Source organism: Rhincodon typus, chromosome 29 (genome assembly GCF_021869965.1).
Source record: "Rhincodon typus isolate 14 chromosome 29, sRhiTyp1.1, whole genome shotgun sequence".
Classification (NCBI taxonomy): Eukaryota; Metazoa; Chordata; class Chondrichthyes; order Orectolobiformes; family Rhincodontidae; genus Rhincodon; species Rhincodon typus.
Genome location: NC_063360.1, coordinates 35,901,488 through 35,909,333, shown reverse-complemented (window position 1 = coordinate 35,909,333; position 7,846 = coordinate 35,901,488). Strand labels below are relative to the sequence as shown.

General features: G+C 47.6%; 1 protein-coding gene across 1 annotated transcript in view; it reads left to right on the top strand.

Annotated features, from left to right (window-relative positions):
- Positions 1-1,144: 1,144 nt before the first annotated feature.
- Positions 1,145-7,846, top strand: part of LOC109929831 (mitochondrial coenzyme A transporter SLC25A42-like) — a 57,148-nt gene continuing 50,446 nt past the window's right edge. The window contains exon 1 of the mRNA XM_048614110.1: positions 1,145-2,114. The gene's annotated coding sequence lies outside the window, so the exon portion shown is untranslated. The remainder of the gene's footprint in view (positions 2,115-7,846) is intronic.

The following is a 7,846-nucleotide window of genomic DNA, read 5'->3' as shown; positions in this document are numbered from 1 at the left end:
GGCTGAGCTTGTCCACAATTTCTGTTTTCGTTTCTGATTTACGGCATTACGGCATCCGCAGTTCTTTCGATTTCGCCAGAACATTACCTGGGTCTCTGGATTAAAACCACTACGCCAACGCCTACCCTTGTACATTTTATGAACCAGGTGCCTGTAAAGGAGCGGCAGTATAGTTTGTTATTGGTATTGAGGCCGTGGGCACGAGGGGCATGTAATTAAGGTTTTCCTTGCTCAGTGATTAAGCTTTAGGTGTAGATATTTTCTAATCGGTCCGTTCGGGGATGCTATGACTTACCGAGGGAGCAGATGGGACTTGAAGCCGGATCTTCTGACTCAGAGGTAAGGACACTACCACTGCGCCACAAGAGTCCACGGAGCGTGGGATCGGAGTTGAACTTTGTTGTGAAGGCACTGCAGTCGAGTAGCTGGGTTGGCACAGCGCCTTCAGCCAACAAAAGGAGAACGATAGCATTAACGTCCGCTCAGTTTATCAAAGTTTTGTGACCTTTCTGAAGCCATCCCACCCCCTGTCAATGTACCTCCATAATCAATCTTCCATTGGTAGCTCCCACTGTCAATCAGCCCGGCACAATGACCCGCCCCTAACGGCAGGATTGAGGGTGTGAGGTAAAAGTGAGTGAAATATATTCTGAGATAGTAGGAACTGCAGATGCTGGAGAATCCGAGACATATTCTGCATCGGAGCCAAAGTCAAAACATTTAAAACATTTTCTTGTCCACCTCTGTCATAACCTTTTCTGTCATCTCGTGTCGCAAATAAAATTACTCACAAATAGTGAAAGGTCTCCCGCAGACCAACTGATGGTTCCACCCTAGCCCTTCTCTGATTGGTCTAGTTTTTACAGGCGGCTCAAGCATTTCGAGCGATGATTGGTTTAGGGTGCGTCCATCACACTCATTCTCACCGAATAGGCATTAGTCCATCCCGGCGGCGCCCTATTGATGAAAGGCTGTGCCAATCACTGCACATTGTTGTACCGCCAATCAATGTGACGCCACTTATGATTGGATAAATTGACGAACGCATCGGCGCGCACACCCCCACACGGTTAGCCAATCGGATCCCGGGCCTGGCGCAATGGGCGGTCCCGAGCATCGCGCAGTCTGTTGTCCGCCTGCGGGGCGCGAGTGAGTCCAATGGCGGCAGGTCCTCCAGCATCCCAGCATTCCCTCCCCAATACCACCACTCCCGCTTCCCCAGCCCCAACAACAACAACAACACCACCACCACCCCCTGGCTCAAAGTTTACAGTCACTGAAGAGGACAGCTGAGGAGACCGTCAGTGTCAGGGACTGACGGAGGGAGGAGACGGGCTGAGGGAACGTGGAAACAGGGCTCAGGGAGGTGAAGATAGAGCTGAGGGAAAGATGAGACTGGGGCTGAGGGACGGGAGCTAACACTGAGGAAGGCGAGACAACACCTGAAGGAGGGGAGGTAGGAGCTAAGGGAGGGCAGACAGGGCTGAAAGGAGGTAGGAGCTGAGGGAGGGCAGAGGGACAAGAGAAGGGGCTCACAGAAGACGAGAGCTGAGGGATGAGCGACAGGAGCTGAGGGAGTGGAGACAGAGCAGGAGTGAGGGGGCTGAGACTTAACGTTAGACCAAGGTAGAGAAGATGAGGGTGTTTCAGCGTTAGGGGACCAGGGGAGGCAAGACCGAAAGTGGGCCAGACAGCCGGGAGTCAGAGGGAATGAGGGCGAGCCAGGCAGCTGATGGTCATAGTAATTGAGGGAGGCCACGACAGGGTAAAATGGGGGGAGCGTTGGTCAGTTCAGACTGAGGGAAGGAGTAGCCAGGCTAAGGGTTTCCTAGGAAAATATAGATTGAGAAGTGAGGGAGGGTAAGTGCAGTGAGAACCACAAAGGGGGCAAAGTGACAGACAAGAGTAGATCACATAGAGTAAGAGGCAAGGGTTTTGACGGATTAGTAGCAGGCTGGAGTTAGTGAAGGGGGCTGGTAGAACAGAACGTTGAGGATCAGAATGGTAGACTGAGCTAGTAAAGCTGAGATATATACTGGAACAAACAGGGCTGAACGAGGACAGCAGAGAGCCTGGTTTGCCAAAAAACACATCCAGAGATCGCACAGACCAAGGTAAATACAGCAAAAGTCTGTCCACCACAATCTGCAGTCTGTTAAAAATGTCATACTGTATTATCTGTATTCAGCTTGATCTTTAATGGTTTGAATAAATATATTCAATGAGTAGAAGACGTTCTTTTAGACAGGTTGCTGTGCAAGACTGCTGAATAGCCTTTGATTTTTTTCTTCCAGTTTTGACATCTGGTTAGGATCTATTGCAAAATATTGCCTTTTTACAGGCAACACCTAGCTTGTAGCTGTTATAACAAGGTGCGGAGCTGGATGAACACAGCAGGCCAAGCAGGAAGGCTGACGTTTTGGGCTGAGACCCTTCTTCAGAAATGGGGGAGGGGAAGGGGGTTCTGAAATAAATAGGGCGAGAAAGAGAGGCGGATCGAAGATGGATAGAGGAGAAGATAGGTGGAGAGGAAACAGACAGGTCAGAGAGGCGGGGATGGAGCCAGCAGAGGTGAGTGTAGGTGGGGAGGTAGGGAGGGGATAGGTCAGTCCAGGGAGGATGGACAGGTCAAGGGGGCGCGATGAGGTTAGTAGGTAGGAGATGCGGGTGGGGCTTGGGATGGGAGGATGGGAGGAGGGGATAGGTGGGAGGAAGGACAGGTTAGGGAGGTGGGGATGAGCTGGGCTGGTTTTGGGATGCGATGGGGGAGGGGAGATTTTGAAGCTTGTGAAGTCCACGTTGATACCATTGGGCCGCAGGGTTCCCAAGCGGAATATGAGTTGCTGTTCCTGCAACCTTCGGGTAGCATCGTTGTGGCATTGCCGGAGGCCCAGGATGGACATGTCGTCTGAGGAATAGGAGGAGGAGTTGAAATGGTTCGCGAGTGGGAGGTGCAATTGTTTATTGCGAACCGAGCGTAGGTGTTCTGCAAAACGGTCCCCAAGCCTCCGCTTGGTTTCCCCGATGTAGAGGAGGCCACAACGGGAACAGCGGATGCAGTATACCACATTAGCAGATGTGCAAGTAAACATCTGCTTGATGTGGAAAGTCTTCTTGGGGCCTGGGATGGGGATGGGGGTGAGGGGGGAGGTGTAGGGGCAGGTGTAGCACTTCCTGCGGTTGCAGGGAAAAGTGCCAGGTGTGGTGGGGCTGGAGGGGAGTGTGGAGCGGACAAGGGAGTCCTGGAGAGAGTGGTCCCTCCGGAAAGCAGATAAGGGTGGGGAGGGAAAAATGTCTTTGGTGGTGGGGTCGGATTGCAGATGGCGGAAGTGTCGGAGGATGATGCGTTGGATCCGGAGGTTGGTGGGGTGGTACGTGAGGACGAGGGGGATTCTTTTTTGGTTGTTATTGCGGGGAGGGGGTGTGAGGGATGAGTTGCGGGAAATGCGGGAGACACGGTGGAGGGCGTTCTCGACCACTGAAGGGGGGAAGTTGCGGTCCTTGAAAAACGAGGACATCCTGGGAGCAGATGCGGCGGAGGCGAAGGAATTGGGAATAGGGGATGGCATTTTTGCAGGAAGGTGGGTGGGAGGAGGTGTATTCTAGGTAGCTGTGGGAGTCGGTGGGCTTGAAATGGATATCGGTTTCTAGGTGGTTGCCAGAGATGGAGACAGAGAGGTCCAGGAAGGAGAGAGAGAGGTATTGGAGATGGTCCAGGTGAACTTAAGGTTGGGCTGGAAGGTGTTGGTGAAGTGGATGAACTGTTCGAGCTCCTCGTGGGAGCACGAGACGGCGCCGATACAGTCATCAATGTAACGGAGGAAGAGGTGGGGTTTAGGGCCAGTGTAGGTACGGAAGAGGGATTGTTCCACGTAACCTACGAAGAGGCAGGCATGGCTTGGGCCCATGCGGGTACCGATGGCCACCCCCTTTGTCTGTAGGAAGTGGGAGGAATTAAAAGAGAAGTTGTTGAGGGTGAGGACGAGTTCAGCCAAGCGGATGAGGGTGTCAGTGGAGGGGGACTGGTCGGGCCTGCGGGACAGGAAGAAGCGGAGGGCCTTCAGGCCATCTGTATGGGGAATGCAGGTGTATAGGGACTGGATGTCCATGGTAAAGATGAGGTGTTGGGGACTGGGGAATTGGAAGTTCTGGAGTAGTTGGAGGGCATGGGTGGTGTCACGTACATGGGTAGGGAGTTCCTGGACTAAGGGTGAGAAAATGGAGTTGAGATAGGTGGAGATAAGTTCGGTGGGGCAGGAGCAGGCAGAGACAATGGGTCGACCAGGGTAGTCAGGTTTGTGGAATTTAGGAAGGAGATAGAAGCGGGGTTGGGGAACGATGAGGTTGGGGGCTGTGGGTGGAAGGTCACCTGAGGTGAAGAGGTTGTGGATGATTTGGGAGATGATGGTTTGGTGGTCGGGGGTGGGGTCATGATCAAGGGGGCGGTGTCGGAGAGTTGGCGCCTGGCCTCGGCGATGTAGAGGTCAGTGTGCCATACTACAACTGCGCCTCCCTTGTCCGCGGGGTTTATGGTGAGGTTGGGATTGGAGCGGAGGGCTGCACGTTCTGCGGGGGAGAGGTTGAGGCGATTGATATCTCGACGGCAGTTGTAGCTGTTATTCAGATTTTTTGAGAACATTTTACAATTGAAGCTAAACAACTGGCCTTTTAACAATTTCAGGTGGTTTCAAAGATTAGGCAACAAAGTTGGAAAAAGCTGTATATAATGAACATATGAAATCATATGTTTAAAAAGATGGTGCGATTTCCTGAAATTTTGATTAGGCCCATTAGTTGTCCTTTTCAGATTTCAGTATTTGTTGTTTTCATAACTGTGGGGATTTTCTTTCCTTTTAAAGTAGCACTCATGAACCTCTGCTTTTTGATTAGTGTCGAGTCATACAGCATGGAAACAGACCCTTTGGTCCAAGTGGTCTCTGCCGACTAGAAATCCCAATCTGACCTTGTCCTGTTTGTCAGTATTTGGCCCTAATCCCCCTCAACCCTTCCTATTCATGTACCCATCCTGATGCCTTTTAAATGTTGTAATTATACCAGCCTCCACCACTTCCTCTGTCAGATTGTTCCACATATGCACCAATCTCTGTGTGAAAGAGTTACCCCTTGGGTCCTATTTAAATCTTTCCCTACTCTCCTTAAACCTGTGCCTTTTTGTCTTGGACTCCCACACCCTAGGAAAAAGACTGTGGCTATTCGCCGTATCCATGCCACTCAATTTTATAAACCTCTATAAGGTCACCCCTCAGCCTCAGACGCTTCAGGGAAAATAGCCTCAATCTATTCGGCGTCTCCCTATAGCTCAAACCGTCCAACTCCAGCAACATCCCTATAAATCTTTTCTGAACCGTTTCAAGTTTCATAACATCCTTCCAAAGCAGGAAGACCAGAACTGAACGCCGTATTCCAAAAGTAGCCTAACCAATGTCCTATACAGCTATAACATGACATACCAACTCCTATACTCAATGCACTGACCAATAAAGGCAACCATACCAAACGCCTTTTACACTACCCTGTCTACCTGTGACTCCAGTTTCAAACAGCTATGAACCTGCACTCCAAGGTCTCTGTTCAGCAACATTCCTAGGATCCAACCATTAAGTCTATAAGTCCTACTGTGATTTTCCTTACCAAAATGCAACACCTCACATTTATCTAAATTAAAATCCATCTGCCACTCCTCGGCCCATTGGCTCATCTGATCAAGGTACTGTTGTACTCTGAGGTAACCTTCTTCACTATCCGTTACACCACCAACTTTGGTGTCACCTGCAAACTTACTAACCATTCCTCCTACTTTTCACATCTAAAGCATTTATATGACAAAAAGCAGTGGACCAAGCACTGAACCTAGCAGCACACCACTGATCACGGGCCTCCAGTCCGAAAGGCAACCCTCCACCACTGCTCCCCACTGCAGTTTCCTATCTTCAAGCGAATTTTGTATCCAACTGACTAGCTCTTCCTGTATTCCATGTGGTCTAACCTTGCTAACCAGTACACCTTGCAGAACATTGAATGCCATGCTGAAGTCAGTATAAACAATATCCACCACTCTGCCTATTTCAATCTTCTTTGGCACTACTTCAAAAAACTCAATCAAATTAGACAGACATGATTTCCCATGTTGACTATCCTTAATCAGTCCTTGACCTTCCAAATACCTGTAAATCCCGTCCCTCAGAATCCCCTCCAACAGCTGCCCACCACTGACGTCAGGTTCACTGGCCTATGGTTTCCTGGCTTTTCCTAACTACTTTTCTTAAATAATGGAGCCATATTAGCCATCCTCCAATCTTCTGGCACCCCACCCGTGGCTATCGATGATACAGATATCTCAGCAAGGGGTCCAATAATCACTTCCCTAGCTTCTTTCAAAATTCTGGGATACACCTGATCATAGATCATTTAGATAAAATGCAAATGTGTCATTCAGACTGCACAGCAAAGAATTTTAATTTTGCTTAGATTAATTATAGGGTCATCCTTTGAGTTACTGAAGGCAGATTTATAGGCAATTTTGCTGCATATTTTGAGATAGTTGCTGCATTAGTTTTAAATTTCCAAAATTCCCGAGGTATAAAAATGTTTCCCTTCAAATTGAAATGTAAGGCAAAAGTAACGTCTTTCTTCAAAAAGGAGGAAGACGGATTTCAGGAAACTACCAGCCAATTAGCCAACATCTGTTTTAGGCAAAACATCAGCTATTGTTAAACGTGTTGCAGAGCACTTAGAAAAATTCGAAGTTATTAGTCAAAAATGTATTGTCAAAGGAAAAGTCCTGTTTAACCAATTTATTGGAGTTCTTTGAGGAAGTAACATATTGTCAATAGGGAAGAACCAATGGATGTGCTATTCATGGATTTCCAGAAGGCATTTGATAAGATGGCAAACAAAAGCTTGTGTAAAATAAAAACTCATCATATTGGGGGTAAAATATTGGCATAGATTTGAGGTGTAAATGGATAATTTTCCAATTTTGCGTGAATGAAATGTGTTCTACAGGAATCAAAGCTAAGGCCTCAAACTTTTACAATTTATATAAGTTGAAGAGAATGAGGTAAACTTGCTAAATTTGCTTACGATGCAATGATGGGTAGAAAGGCACATTGTGAAAAGGGCATAGGGATGCTACAAAAAGATTAGGTCAAGTAAGTGAGTAAAGAACTGATGAATGGCATATATTGGAAAGTGTGAAATTATGCATTTTGGAAAGTAGTAGAATAGAAAGTATAATTTAAATGAGATTGCAGAGCTCTGAGATGCAGAGGGATCTGGGTTTTCTAGGGCATGAATGGCAAAAGATTGGTATGTAGGCGCAGCAGGTAATTAGGAAAACTAATAGAATATTATTATTTACTGCAAAGGGATTGGAGCATAAGTCAGGATATTATGCTTCAGTTTTACAGGGCATTGATTAGACCACATCTTTAAAACTGTGTACATATTGGCCTCCTTATTTAAAAAAAGATGTAACAGGAGAAAAGCAGTTCAGCAAAGATTTAGTATTCCATTACCTGGAATGAACACATTCTCTTGTAAGCAAATGTTAGAAAGGCTAGGCCACTGGAGTTCAGGAGAGAAAGATGTGACTTGATTGAAACATGCAAGACCCTGAGGGATCTTGTCAGGATATGTGTGGAAAGAATGCTTTCTCTTGTGGGAGAAACTGGATCCAGAGGTCACAGGTTTAAAAATAACGGGTCACCAATTTGAAACAGATGAGACAATTATTTTTTTCTGGCGCTCTTACAAAGCGGGTGGCATCAAAGTCTGGATATTTTTAAGACAGTAGTAGATTCTTGCGAAGCAAGGAGGTGAAAGG